General features: G+C 40.6%; 2 long non-coding RNA genes across 2 annotated transcripts; one reads left to right on the forward strand and one right to left on the reverse strand.

Moving 5' to 3' along the window:
- Window positions 1-1,848: 1,848 nt before the first annotated feature.
- Window positions 1,849-6,404, reverse strand: LOC122120904. The gene is made up of 2 exons (XR_006149810.1): window positions 4,467-6,404; window positions 1,849-3,707 (listed from the first exon to the last, which is right to left on the reverse strand). It is a non-coding gene; the product is annotated as an uncharacterized LOC122120904 (long non-coding RNA).
- A 1,035-nt stretch (window positions 6,405-7,439) lies between these two features.
- On the forward strand, window positions 7,440-8,201 carry LOC122120894. The gene is made up of 2 exons (XR_006149808.1): window positions 7,440-7,516; window positions 7,738-8,201. It is a non-coding gene; the product is annotated as an uncharacterized LOC122120894 (long non-coding RNA).
- Window positions 8,202-15,662: the final 7,461 nt, after the last annotated feature.

Raw genomic sequence — 15,662 nt, forward strand, 5'->3', positions numbered from 1 at the left:
AGGTTTGATCAGAAAAGCTGAGAGGCAGCACTCAGGCCGAGTTCAAGCCCCAGGACCAGCACACACACACACACACACACACACACACACACACACACACACACACACACACACACACACACACACACACACACACACACACACACACACACACACACACACACAGAGCCAATAATAACAGTAATTTATGTGTATGTGTGTGTGTATATATATGTATGAATTTGCAAAAACATGCGTATATATGTGTACAGTGGGTATGTGTCCACCAGTATTTACAAGTCCTTTATGCGCTTCAGCTCAAGGCAAGTGCTCTACCACTGGAGCCACAGCACCGCTTCCGGTTTTCTGGTGGTTTATTGGAGATAAGAGTTTCATGGACTTTCCTGCCCAGGCTGGCTTTGAACCATGATCCTCAGATCTCAGCCTCCTGAGTAGCTAGGATTACAGGCTTGAGCCACCAGCACCAGTCAGTAATACTTTTTAACATTACTTAAATCCTTTGGGAAGATATATCTATTCCTATGGCCTATTTCAGAGATGGAAACACTGAGGTTAAAAGACATTAGAGAGAACCAAGTGGAACCTAGATCTTCCAGCTTCACATTCACTATTCCTTCTGCTTTATGATGGTAAGGGCTCAATCTCCTAGAAGCCAAACATGTGCTATTGTAGTACAGTCTCTGGTGAGGAGTAGGAAGAAGAAGGAGGAGAGGTCTGGTTATTGGGGTGTCCTCAAATGTATAACCTCAGTGTTTGTCTCATTTGAGATCCCTGCAGTGAAGTTGAATGAGCTGCTTGAGAACTTTTATGTCACCGTCAAGAAGAGTGATGGCTCAGACTTCCTGGCTACCTCACTCCATGCCATTCGCCGAGGCCTGGACCGCATCCTGAAGAACGCAGGGGTGGGCTTCTCCATCACCAGCAGCACCTTCAGCTCATCTACCAAGAAGCTCAAGGAGAAGCTGTGGGTGCTGAGTAAGGCAGGGATGTCTGGTGCCCGCTCCCGCAATATTGTTTACTTTTCCCTTTCTGACGAGGAGGAGATGTGGCAGGCTGGATGTTTAGGAGATACCAGCCCGATCACTCTCCTGTCCACTGTAGTCAAGTACAACAGCCAGTACCTGAACATGCGGACACTGCAGGAGCATGCTGATCTCATGTACGGCGATATCGAGCTGCTCAAAGACCCACAAAACCAGCCCTACTTTGCTCGGACCGACAGTGTCAAGCGGGAATGCCGGAGCACTTCTACCCGAGTGTGTCATGGGAAAATCTACCATGAGCATTCCAGGGGACACAAACAGTGCCCTTACTGCCTCCTGTACAAGTACATGTACATCCATCGACCACCCACCCAAATGGAGGCCAAGTCCCCTTTCTACCTTACTGCCAGGAAGGAGGCCACAGACATGGGCAGTGTGTGGTATGAGGAGCAGAGGATGGGACTGCGGTCCCTTCGGGGGATTGTCCCCAATTTAGCCAAGAAAGTCAAGCTGGACAACTGTGAGAACTTCACCTTCGTCTCCTTTACTCAGGTCTCCAGGAGGCTTGGCTCCCACAGCTGCTGCCAGTGAACCCTCTCTCCATGGATCCAGGCCATTGCCCTGCTCCCCTCCCAGCAAGAGCTCCTCCAGGCTGCCAAAGCCAGGCTCAGCAGCAAGGCAGAGTCCTCCGGAGTCAGAAGCTGACCCTGGCGTGCCCTTTCCATTCCCTGAAGCCTGCTATTCCTCTAACTCGGAGTTTGTTGTTTTTCTTTTTGGGGTTTTTTTTTACATGAAAGGAGATGGATTTGAATAATTGGAATGTTTTGTCCAGGTGTGCTTCACCTTTGTTAAATCACAGAACCTTGATTCTATGAGAATTTATTTCTATCACTATTATCTATAAGAGTGAGGGAATTCATTTTATCTAGTGCCTTTTTAGCACAGGTTTTCTGCAAAAAGAGAAAGGAAACGGTTTCAGTAGTCATCAAAAAAAAAAATCCCAGTAGCCAGTAGCATTAGAATGTTTTGAGGACTATACGCTTTGTTGAGTTAACTCACAATAAAGAACTGGAGAGAGGAGAGAGACAGACGTGTTAGAGGAAATTGCACTGGACACTCCTGTACATTTTCTTGGTGGATAGCACGGTCCTGCAGGGCAGGACCTTGAGCCTCAGCCAGAGAGGCAGGCTCCTCACTTTAGCAGGAAGATCATCTCTGCTGTGAGTGGAGAGAATTTTATAAAAGAAGACGAATGTTTGTGAGAACAAGGTTCCCAGTTAACTAGATAGTTTGTACTATGAGAGGAATTCTTGTAGGGAAAGAAAAGGGCTTGGAAAAGCCACCTGTGATCCAAATGTGAAAACCTGAAGCAGAAGTGCCTACGTCTGTCTTAGTTCTCAGCACCACATGACAGCACTTTTCATTTGAACGTGTTGGGAGTTTGTTTGTTCTTCCTGTCATACAGTTGTTTATTTGGCATACAGCACATAAAGGATAAATAATAATGTTCAGGCTTTCCTAGGAAAACCCCATAAAACACAATACAAAGGAAATAAATCCTCAAATGCATTTGATAAAGAGCTTTGAGATATTTTTATCCAAGTCTGACTGTTTCAGTCACCACAGATGTCATTATTTTAGGTTGGCACCAGTGCTTGGGACAGTATGATTCAGGCAACCTACCAAGTAAACAAACCTAGCATTAAGGATGTAAGTTGCAAAACCAAACCATCATGACAGGTTGTTCGTGAAGTTTAAAATCATTTCACTCAGGTAAAACATCCTGACCACATGTTACTTAAATACTCACAGAATCTTCCAAATATTGTTCAGTAGTTATTAGAAATACAACAATAAGTGAAAAAGGAGCCCTACGATTGCTAATCAATAATAATTTCTAGTATTTTTATCATATATTGGAGGAAAGACTGAACCTTACGTTCCTGGGAATGCTTTCTAATCTCAAATTAAAATCCAATTTAAATTCATTTTGCAGGAGTTTAAAAAATAGTTGTACTTCTTTTTCAAAGCATTATTTTAGCACTTAATTCCTTCTAAATAATTTGCTGATCATTGAAATATGTGACACTTTGCCAGAGAAGACTCAACCAATGCTGCCTTAAGGTCTAATGTCGTTCACTTTCTAGTTACTACACATTTATAATTTTATTTACTAGTTGATCTTTTCTGAGTAGAGATTACTTTGGTAAACCTCCATCTGTATATAAAAAGTAATAATCAGTGTTACAACTTAATATTGCATACTATTCTGTTGTGGGTTTTTTGTAGTGATTTTTAAGGGTTTAAGAAAACTTGATATAAAATATTAAGTATTTTGAGTTTGCTAAACATCCAAAGGATATTTTGTTTGTGGAAAGTAAATGGTCATTTTCTTGTCAGTCTACTCTTAGACTGAAATGTGATCTGTATTAACTATAAGCAGAGCCTGCAGCCTCATTAAATAAAGCCTCCACTTTTGTTTTAAACAGATTCAGGAGGAAACTGCCATTAGAAATCACTGGAATCGGATTTTCGTGTTTTTAAAAGTAGCAATAACTGATGCAGAAGTTGTAGTTTCAGTGTTCATTGTGGCTTTTCATTAACTGTATAACCATCTCTGCATGGAATTTGTTACCTGTCACCTATTTGATGTATTTTACATCTCCAGAGTTCTGAAGTGAATGATGACACTAAAAACTCAGGAGAGCAGATCTTCAGTAACACCTGATAGAGTAAAAAATGGTTTCTCGGCATCCTAAATGCCACTCAGCACATGCCTCCTTGAGGAATTGGAGTGAAAAAGTAGGCTCCTCAAGAACTGCATGTGCACTTATTGTATTAAGAACTTGTGCAAATATGTGTGTGCAAGTATAGACACACTTGTAAAATCAACATCTGATAAATCCTGTTAAACCTGTTAACATGGCACAACACTGTCGGTGTATATGACTATGCCTATCTTCAGAGGCATTATGTATTGTTTTGTTTTGAGACAGGATCTTGTAGGGTAGCCCTTGCTGGCCTCAAACTCACAGTCCTCCTGCCTTAGTGCCAGGATTACAGGTGTGTACCATCATACCTGCTTTCAGAGGCTCTTAAGAAGATCCAGAACACCTCATCCTAGCTGGGGCTCAGATGAGGCTGTGGTTCTAGCTTTCCTGTCAACTTTTTTTTTTTTTGGGTCCGGTCATGGGGCCTGAACTCTGGGCCTGGGCGCTGTCCCTCAGCTCTTCAGCTCAAGGCTAGCGCTCTACCACTTGAGCCACAGCGCCACTTCCGGCTTTTTTCTTATGTGGTGCTGAGGAATCGAACCCAGGGCCTTGAGCATGCAAGGCAAGCGCTCTACCACTGAGCCACCTCCCCAGCCCTTTCCTGTCAACTTTGTGCCATCCTCACTGGAGAGACCTGCTCTAGGCCTAAGCAAGAGAAACAAGAACTGAAAGGGAAGGAAGAGGGAAGGTAAGAGAATGTTTTTTCACTTACCTTTGTGTTTTTGTGCTCCACATTTGGAATGAGTATCAAGGATTTGCAAGGTAGGCCTGGGGGGTTACTCAGCGGTAGATAGCTCCTAGCATATGCCAGGAAGCAAGATGAATTTGTTTGATCTTCAGCACAAAAAAGAAAGAAAGAAACACAAATTCACCTACTCATTCAGAAATGGAGGTGCTATAGATGTTCAGAGAGGACCTATAGCATCTTTGGGAAGCTCACCCCTGCAGCACTTTCTGTAGCTGTTCTAGAAGTAGCTCTGGGTACCCCACAACCCAGAAGGCTTCCCATCAGAGAGTGTAGTTAGACAGACTTGTCCAACTTGATGGGTGTGAACAAATTAAATATCAACAGTGAGGCTGTTACCAGGGACATCTTACCTGGATAGTACATGTTAGCCTTTTTAGATATAACTTTTGTTAATAATTAATACCAATCTGCATTATACCACCTATTGCTTTCATTATGCAGATTCTCCCTCACCAAACTTAAACTTGAAAAGAAAACTAAATCCATTAATCTGGCCAAGTTAACACATTTATGCCATGGGTTAATTCTACCTCCAGTACAACTAAGCTCTATTACCTCACATCTAGGTAAAAATAAATGAAGGAAGATCAGAAGCCTTGAAGAGGCCTTACAGAGGTTTTCCCACTGTTTAGTGTTTGGGGGGAAAAAAAGGAATATTATGAAAGTATCTAACCAAAGCTATGGGAAAAACGTTTCCTTTATCATATGTCATTTGCCCAGCTTTCCTTGAATTGTATCCTGCATTCGTCTGTCCTGACAGATAAAATGTTTGAAGAAATTTGACATTGCGACTTTCATTTTTTTTCTAAGTTCAGTCTTATGAAAAGCATTAAGCTCTATCTGGCATGCTCGTGGACATAGTTATTAAGAGAATCTGGACCCGGTAATGTTCCTATAGAAAGGAAAGCCTTGTGCTGTCAGATTAGTCAGAAGTTCCCAGATACGGGATCACCCTTATGCAACTCTCAAGGTTATATAGTTAAGAAGGGGCCAAGCCAGGATACAAAATTCCTAATTCTTCAAGGTCAGATACCGGGAAGACTTCCTAAGAAATCAGATTTACCTTGTTCTTATCTTGATGAGATTTATCAAATTTCACAACTTCTGAAATGATTTTGCTATCTCTAGACAGCAGAATGTTGATTTTTTTCTCAGTTGAGGCTAACAGTGGCCACTTTGTTACTACTTATATAAAGAGAATATTTAAATATTATCCTTATGAAACATTCAGCACTTTGTTGTTTTTCTGAGATATGGCTTGCTAAAAAATGTTTTTTTGAGCTAGTAATGAATGAAAACAATGAAGACCTCAAAAAAGAGTTACCTCATTTTCTCTAGATGAGCTCCTATGAGTCTCAGTTAAGGTCTATACATACTAAGAAGCTATTAATAGACAGCTCTAAATATAATAAATTAAGTTTCAAATTTGTGTATATCTTTCAATTATTTTGCTTTGGGTATAAGTGTTTTAAAGGACAGTTAAGAACATTGTTCAGGAAGAGTTGTTAGATAAAAGAATTTTGTGTATTTTTCATATAAATGAGTCAATTAAGACCTTTCCTGGGATGGATTGGTGGTGTCCTACAAATGTACCCCCTTTCTGAAAGAGGAGGCTCTATGGAGGATGAAAATTAAACTACATTTATGGAAATTTCCTGCATCTGACCTCACAGGATTTTCTAAAACCATTCTGCAGGCAGGTTTTCCCACTATTATGAGATTTTGAGCAATCCAGATGCCCTTGCATAGTTGTTGAGCAGAATCAGATTGTTACACTCAATTAAAGTGCTTTATTTATATAATACAGCTCATATGGAAATTCATGGAAATTTGGGGCAAAACCAAATACCAAAAGTTGCAGTGGGTAATATGTAGATGAATAGTTTTACTATTCATATTGATTAAATACATTTCCTCTCCTCTGCTGAGAGGAGCATGAGCTCCTAAATACCCTATGACCAGTATAACTGGTTAATTAGAACTGATTTGCTAATGATCAATATAACTGGTTAATTAGAACTGATTTGCTGCCAGGCACTGGTGGTTCCTGCCTATGATCCTAGCCTCTCTGAAAGCTGAGATCTGAGGATTATGGTTCAAAGCCTGGCAGGGTAGGAAAGTCTGTGAGACTCTTATCTTCAGTGGACCACCAGAAAACCACAAGTAGAGCTATGGCTCAAAGTGGTAGAGTCCTAGCCTTGAGTGGAAAAAGCTCAGGGACAGCACCTAAGCCCTAAGTTCAAGCCCCACAACTGGCCAAAAAAAAAAAAAAAAAAGGAAGAAAGAAAGAAAGAGAGAGAGAAAGAACGAACTTACCTGCTTATTATATCTGCTGATTTGCTCAAATAGAAGCTCTTAGGTCTAACACTATAGTAAGAGCTTTCTCATAACTGCTTTGCATTCTTATTTAATGTTCCAAACAGTTCTTCAAAGTACATCTAAATTATTTTTAATGAGAAACCAATGCTCAGATAGCTAAAGTCTTACAGAGGTAGTTAGAGATCTTAAATTTGAACTGGCAGGTTTGATTACACATCCAGTACTCCATCTATTAGAACTTTAGGCCCACAGAGGTCCTTTTAATTTGTTAAAATTTAAGAAATGGTCCTTTCTCGAGCCATATCCTCTTAGGCCTGGTATGTGTTTGTCCACCAAGTAACTTCTATTACTTGTTCTCTCCCTTAAAGAGCAGATGCTAGCCAGGTGCTGGTGGCTCCTGCCTGTAATCCTAGCTACTCAGGAGGCTAAGATCTGAGGATCATGGTTCAAAGCCAGCCCTTGAAGGAAAGTCTGTGAGACTCTTATGTCTAATAAACCACTAGAAAACTGGAAGTGGTGCTGTGGCTCAAGTGATAGAGTGCTCGCCTTGAGCTGAAGAGCACAAGGACAGTGCCCAAGCCCAGAGTTCAAGCCCCACGACCAACAACAACAACAGAAAAAGAGCAGATGCTCCTACCAGATTAATAAAAGATTGTATCTGTTTTGACATTAGACCCACCGCTCAAAATGTGAAGGTTGGGGGCTGGCAAGGTGACTCAGTAGTAGAGTGCTTTCCTTGCATGCAGGAGGCCTTGGGTTTGATTCCTCAGCACCACATAAGCAGAAAAACCCGGAAGTGGTGCTGTGGCTCAAGTGGTAGAGTGCTAGATAGTGCCTTGAGCTGAAGAGCTGAGGGACAGCGCCCAGACCCAAAGTTCAGGCCCTATGACTGACAAAAAAAAATAAAAATGTGAAGGTGTTTCTCCTCTGTGTCACAGTTTCATGCTCAGGTCTTTTGCCTGTTAATTTTGGCATCAAAAGATTTTTATGTATAATCTTTAGACTAAAGCAGTCACCTAAGTATATTTTTATATACTTATTTGGTTCATTTGTTTTTTATTCTTTCCTTTGTCAGGCATATTTATTTTCTTGCTCAAGATGTAAAACAGTAGACTATGGGTGACTAATCCAGAATCCTCATTTCACCCACAAGGAAATTAAAGCCCAGAGATTAATTAAAAGGCCCACTGAAGGTCAGTCAGGCAGTAAATAGCAGACTCGGGACTAGAAAACTAGTCCAAAACTGTCCTCCATGCCATAACTGGGAAGATTTGGATTTTGAAAATTAATGCACCTGGTAAATGACACCTGGCTAGCAGAAGCCCCCATTGAATTTCTCCCACCTTCCCAGAAAGCACTCCTGAAGACCTAGAAGACCAAACCCCAATTTTGTATCTAGGATCATTTTCAAGGCAGATGAAAGTGAACTGGAACAAAACTTTCCATGCCATAGCTCACTCCTTAGCTTCACAATTTTTTAATGCTATTTAGTATATGTCTTCCTTCCCAACCACTTCTGTTTTACTCTGTCTGGCTCAGAGATCCTGAACCAGTGATGGCTGACTGGTGTCCTATCCAGATGCTGCTCTTCCTTTCCTCAACATGCATCTTCATTCATCCCAGGACTTCAAAGCCTAAGGCTAAATAAAACATGAGCAGAAAGCAAAGTTGAGGTGGTACATAATGCATTCTGAGAGTTAAGCCCTCAGGTGACACAGAAGCAGTCTATGATTGGGTAGCAGTCATTGGTTCAGAGATGCAGAAAATCAGGCAACAGGATGGCAGAGGATGCTACCTCTATGTTAAATTTGGAAATATGCACATCAGCTTGGGATTTGACTGAAAAAGGAATTTTATTTTTAAAAAAGTATCTGAGGAGAGAAAAAAACACACATTTAGGAATGAATATGGGGGGAGAGCCACCAAAAAACAGGACTAAATCAAGGATAAACACTTCCAGAAAAATCTTGAAAGGGCTGTACCACAGGAAAAAAAGTTTTAGGATTCTCTTTGCCATAATTGAAAGAAGAGATTTTCTTCTGTGCAACAGTACTGTGTTATCTTGAGGAAAGGCAATAGAATCAAATGGAAACAGAAACAGGGATTTCTAGAAAGCAGGAAAACAGAATAACGGACTAAAACTCATACTGGAAGCAGAAAAGCACAATATTGATCTTTAAAGATATTAACTCAGTTATGTGAAGGACAAGCTTGAGATTGTTCTCTTTTTAAAATAAACCATTTAAAATGGGAAAGAGAACAAATATGAAAACAGAACAGCAGGTGACATTACTGACATTTACTTTTCTAATGCTAAGACTGTACTGAGAAAACCATTGTCAGCTATAAAAATAAAGTCTTTCCTGGATAAAATTAAAAGATTAAAAAGACTCCCTGTATTCCTCCTCTTCCTCCTCCTCCTCCACCACTACCATGCCAAAAACGTTAAAGAGATCAACAGCTAAGCACTTCTGTCAAGAACAATAAACTACTGTTGATAGAGAATGACACAAATGATACAGCCTTCAATCCTTCTGTACTGTATTCAGAAAATAGGTTGCTTAAGAGAAAATAAAAGAATGGCTTCAGACCTGTTCTCTGCAAACCCAAATACCAGGAAACAATAGGGAATTTTGAGGGGAAGAGTTTTGTTGGGATTATATATGGAATTATGTATGGGCAAGTATCCAGGAAATACATATACCAGCTATGTACTATTCCTATAATAAATTGTACTGCAAATTCAAAGCCCGATTTAAGTCAAGTAAAACTAGATTAAATATACTTTCAAGGGACTGTGGAGTGTTAAATCCCACTAAAAAAAGATTTGATACTGTTAAGTAGACAGTATGGCTAGAACCCTGATTTGAAAGTACCCATATGTATGAGCTAAATAAATACAAGATATATCTAAAGATTACTGTACGATATAATCTCATGTTTCTTTACTTTTATTAAAAAATGCATAATCATTATACGTACAAAATTCAGATCTGACTCTTAAAATATTTCTTTGGTGACTATTCATCATAAATGCCAAATTCAACTTTTAAAAATGAAATATAAATGCTTTCAATTTTCCCTTCTGCCAGTTGTAATACTGTACTTGCTTTCAGGTGAGCCACAGCTGGGGGTCCCGCATTTCTTCTTGGGTCTGATTTCCTAGGTGAGAGCTTGTTGACTGCATGCCATGTGCTATTCCACTCTCCTCAAAGTCATAACCACTGGTATAAGGTTTGACAATTACAGAATCCATGTTTTACAGATCACATGGGAAGAATGTCACTTGTTTTTGGGTGCAAATACGAAGAAAGTTATTTAACCTATTGGGGCGGGGCGGGGGGAGGGGGAGCTGGAGAGACAATGAGGTGCTTTCCTTAACTAGAACCTGAAGTTTTATGGAGTTCTGTGTAAATTCAAATACCAAGGGCTGGGTATGTAGCTCAGTGGTTCAGCACTTGCCTAGCCTGCACAGGGCTCTGTGGGTGTTGGCTACCCAATACCACACACACTCACACACTCTCTGTGGGTGTTGGCTACCCAATACCACACACACACACACACACACACACACACCCCAAGTCAGATATTAAGGGAATAAAAGCAGTAAAACAAATCACTTCTGGAATCCAGTGTCATTGTGAGTACTAAAACTGGGTTCTTTTGTGTTGTAATTTGCTGGCACTGGGGAAGCCTAAAAACACAGAAACATAAAAAGGCCTCATGGGTCAGCTCCTTCCCAGTATAAAAGTTTAATCGGTGCTGTCATTTTAGACTTCTCAATTAAATCTTCAACAGCACCAGCATGTTTGCTTTAAAGTTAGCAATAGAAGAGCTCATGGATTGTTTTTGTTTGCTTAGGTTTTCATTCTGACACACAGTAAAGCCTCTTGGCAAAAAGATGGAGAGGGGTTTGGATGGTTTTATTGTACTATTTTCCACTTTTGCTCCCATCCCCAGGTGAAGGCCTTGCCTGGCACACATGGTAGTGCATAGGGGAGCAAGTGAGAGGGAAAGCAGTTGTCATGTTTCCTGTCACAGTGTCAGTGTTGGAAGACTGTTTTTGTTTGTCTAGTCCAGCCCTTTGTAGAGAGTTAGTAGAATGTTATAATTTGCAAGGGTCTGTGTTAAAAAAGTTGTTGCTTGGTTTGTTTTATGTACATGTAGCTTGACTGTTTAGACCCACTTTTTTTGAACAAAATAAAAATAATAATGTATATTCAGTCTGTTTTCTTAAAATAGCATGGTTATTTGAACTTAATCTGCAGTTTCTATGTCTTCTGAATGTGCTTAAGTTAGCACCACATATCTGGAAGTAATGTTTTCTTCGTATTTTGTAATGGGAGGATTAAAAAGCAGGTGCTTCTGAGCTAATGTGAAATTGTTGCTCCGACTGACTTCCTCCAGTTTGCTGGCAGATCTGCATCTCTGGAGACTGAGTCCCAATCTGAAAAGTTCTCAGGGTGATTGTAACTGACCATTGTGTGGATGCTTTCCTTAGTGATTTTCTCCTCTTTTATTTTTACTACTTTTGGAGATACTTAACCCTCAATGCTTTTAAAGTATAAATGAATTACTTAATATATACAACAGCTAAAATAATTTGTAAGAAGCAAGTTTCTTAAAAATATTTCCAATAGTGTCTAACATAGCAATGGTGAAAAGGTGCAGTTTTGTTAAGAACCATTGATCCTGTTGGGTGTACTGATAACACCTGCAATCCTAGCACTCATCAGCTGAGGCAGGAAAATCAAGAGGTCAAAAGCAGTTGGGGCTACTTTGTTAGATTCTATCTCAAAATAATAAATATTGAACTTAAGGGAAATCGACTGTTTTCTCATTGTTCCACTATAGCAGTAATTGTGTTTGTGTGTGTATGTGTGTGCACACGTGCACATGCACGCACGCCAGTACTGGGACATGAACATAGTGCCTTGCATTCTCACTTGGCTTTTTTTGCACAAGGCTGGTGCTCTGCCACTTGAACCACACTTCTGTTTCCTGCTTTTTGCTGGTTAATTGGAGAGAATAGTCTCAGGGTTTTCTCTGCCCAGGCTGAGTTAGAACTGAGATCTGAGCCTCCTGAGTACCTAGGATTACAGGTCTTAGCTACCAGCATCTGGCTTTTTAGCAGTGATTGTTAAACATACTTACAAAAAAAAAAAAGACGTTGTCTTAAGGATGAAGCCTGCTCTTGCTGATGCTTTGCTGCAACTGCCATTTGTCATGGATGGTTATTGTTTCTTTTGGGAAAAAGGAGAAAACGAGAATATTATCTGATTGGCTAAACCAAAAAAAAAGGGAGTTGGTTAAAAAGTTGAAATTTGGCTGGTGCCGGTGGCTCATGTCTATAATCTTAGCTACTCAAGAGGCTGAGCTCTGAGGATCATGGTTCAAAGCCAGCCCTGGCAAGAAAGTTCATGAGATTCTTCTCTCCAATAAACCACTCAGAAAACCAGAAGTGGCACTATGGCTCAAGTGGTAGAGCACTAGTCTTGAGCTGAAGAGCTGAGGGACAGCGCCCAGGCCCAGAGTTCAAGCCCTATGACTGACAAAAAAAAGAAATGAAATTTGATATTTGATGAAAGGTCTGGACATTTCCCAGGAAAATGCCAATGTTCTTGCAACATTTTAATAAAAATCAAGTTTTAAAAGAGTCTTGCACTATATATGTATTTATATATATATATACACACATATATAGGTGTATGTGTGTGTATATATATATGTGTGTGTATGTATATGTATGCATATATATTTTTTTTTTCAGTTGTGGGGCTTGAACTCAGGGCCTGGGCTCTGTCCCTCAGCTCTTCAGCTCAAAATTCTCACTCAGGGCTAGTGCTCTGCTACTTTGAGCCACAGCACCACTTCTGGTTTTCTGGTAGTTAATTGGATATGAATCGTATAGACTTTTCTGCTGAGGCTGGCTTCAAACCAGGATCCTCAGATCTCAGCCTCCTGAGTAGCTAGGATTGCAGACATTAGCCACCAGCATTCCAGCCACTAGATATATTTTTAAGGAGTTGAACAGTTGGTGACATTAATACCCAAACTGGCCCATATGTGAGGTTCACTATTTCCTTCTGTGCTTTTGGTACATGTTGAAATTTTCTGTAAGGAACAATTGAAGACCACAAGCTCCTGTACTAAAGATTGTATAGCCTCCTTAGGAGTTTCTTAGAGCTGTGGCATCTTCAGGCCACAAACAGGGACCTGCAGAGACCATGTTGTGAACAATGAATGGTGACACTTAAGGTAGATCCTTAGGTGACTATGCTGAGCTGAGCAATGACAGCAAATTACCAGAAGAGTCATTTGTACCTTCTATCTGATTAAGCCTGTCCTCTTTAATGCAGATTTCCCGATGTCTTGGGGTTGGTTCCAGTAGCCTTAATAGCTGCGCTTAGGATGTGCAGACTTGTGATCCAGTCATGCCACAGTACTGAGAAGTCTGGTAAACAGCAAAGAAGTGGGTCTTACATAGACAACATATGGCCTTTTCTCAGTCTTTAGGAGGTTCTACTGCAGCAGCAGGGATGCTGGGACCTGAGCAAAGGCATCTGAGACTCCTGGCACCTGCAGCCTGCCCATTCTCATCTAGCATCATGATATTATGCCCCCTGTGTGGGGAGCTTCTAGTAGCCAATACTTTGGCTTATTTCAGAGGTATGTGTCCCCAGTATATTTCTTTTTTTCTCTCCCTTAGGTTTCCCTGTTTTTTCCTTCCACTGCTTAGAGTATCTGCACTACCATTTTTGCCGGTAAGACATGAGGGAGACTTGAAAGACAGTAAACAAGATGAATTTCAGCAATAAACTACATGCTAGATTCTTGTTTTTCTCATGGGATCCCAAAGAAATAAGGATTAGAAATAAAAATTCCTGCTGGAGTGTTTACAGTGTACTCAGCTGTTGAAATGTTCAAAATGCAATCAAGGAAGTAATTTAGCATATTCTAATACCCTTAACGATAGTAATAATAGCTAAGAATTTGACCAAATTTAAAGAACCCAGTGACTCTTTTAGGACCCCGTTAAAGAATCTAACACTCACTAATAGCAAATACACTTTTGACAGTTAATAGCTAATATGGTCTGTGCTTCATCACTGCTTGCCCCATGGATAATGACCCAGAATTGAAAGGATACACTTTGACCTAGCCAGGGAAAAACTAATCTAGATGTTTCTTTTTTTTGTCCTGGGTTCTCAATACATGTGTAGATCACATATATTCATGGTATGTGGTTCTCGTGCTCTTTCATTATTTCTCAGTGTCACCTCCCAGACAGCATGTGATCACACATTTGGGTCACATACCCAAGTGTCACAATTCTCTCAGTTTTTGTGATAGCAAGTCCATCTGTTTGGTTGGTTTTGTTTTTGCCAGTATTGGGATTTGAACTCAGGACCTCATGCTTGTACTCTACCACTTGAGACATACCTGCAGCCCAGCTTTTCACTATTTTTTTCCATCCCAATTCTGAGGCTTCAACTCCTGTAGCTTTTTGGCTCAAGGCTAACACACTTTAACTACAGCTCTACTTCCAGCTTTTTGCTTTAGACTTGGGTCTGTGCAACACCAAAGCCTGGAAGTGGAGCTGCTTAATTGGGCAGGATAGGGAAAATCTCTAGAAGAAAATCCATAAAAATTTAATAAATCTTCAACTAACTGTTGACCCAAACTATAGTTCTAAACTTAAATTTTGTTCTACCACCAAAAAGTAGGGACTCCAGGGCTAAGATAGGGTCAGCTATAAGTTAGTTACACAGTGGTGGGAAGCAGTAGTGCTAGCATGCGTAAGTCCCTGGGCTCAATTCCCAAGGACAAAAACTCAAAAGCAAAACAACAAAAATACCATAAAAACTGTATCTGAGATATAGTATAAAATATAATTTTAATCATCAAAATTTTGTGCGTGTTATAGAATTTTCAAACACATGATGACTTCAGATTTTATTTTTAATCAGATCTGATCTTTAGGACTAGGGTAGGGGCTGGGAAGGTAGCTCAGTGGTAGAGTGCTTGCCTTGCATGCATGAGGCCCTGGGTTCCTCAGCACCACATAAGCAAAGAGAAAAAAGCCGGAAGTGGCGCTGTGGCTCAAGTGGTAGAGCGCTAGCCTTTTTTTTTTTTTTTTTGCTTATGTGGTGCTGAGGAATCGAACCCAGGGCCTCAGGCATGCAAGGCAAGCGCTCTACCACTGAGCCACCTTCCCAGCCCCTAGAGCGCTAGCCTTGAGCTGAAGAGCTGAGGGACAGCGCCCAGGCCCAGAGTTCAGGCCCCACGACCAGACCCCCCCCCCCCCCCCCAAAAAAGGACTAGTGTAGGACAGTAGAGACTGCATATTTAAGTATATGCCCGATTCTTTTAGAGATAGCTCATGTTGAGCAACCTACTAACTAATGCCTTCTTATGTAAAGAAATTAAAAAGTAGCTTGCATAATTTGAAGTTTTTTATTAGATTAAAAAAAATCAGGAATAAGCTGGGCACTGGTGGCTCATACCTGTAATCCTAGCTACTTGGGAGGCTGAGATTTAAGGATTGCAGTTCAAAGTCAGCCCTGGCAGGACAGTCCATGAGACTCTTATCTCCAGTGAACCAGCAGAAAACCAGAAGTGGACCTGTGGCTCAAAGTGGTAGATTGCTAGCCTTGATCATAAAAAGTCTCCAGGCCCTAAGTTTAATCCTCCTCCCCCTGCAAAAAAATAAAAAAATCAACAATAAAGTACTAGGCATGATAGTGTATGGCTTAATCCCAGTCCTACACACCTAAAGTAGGATGATCTTGATAAGTTCAAGGCCAGCTTGGACCTACTATATAAAAAGACCCAGTCTCA

This window comes from Dipodomys spectabilis, unplaced genomic scaffold (assembly GCF_019054845.1).
Source record: "Dipodomys spectabilis isolate Male_0828 unplaced genomic scaffold, ASM1905484v1 ptg000006l, whole genome shotgun sequence".
NCBI lineage: Eukaryota > Metazoa > Chordata > Mammalia > Rodentia > Heteromyidae > Dipodomys > Dipodomys spectabilis.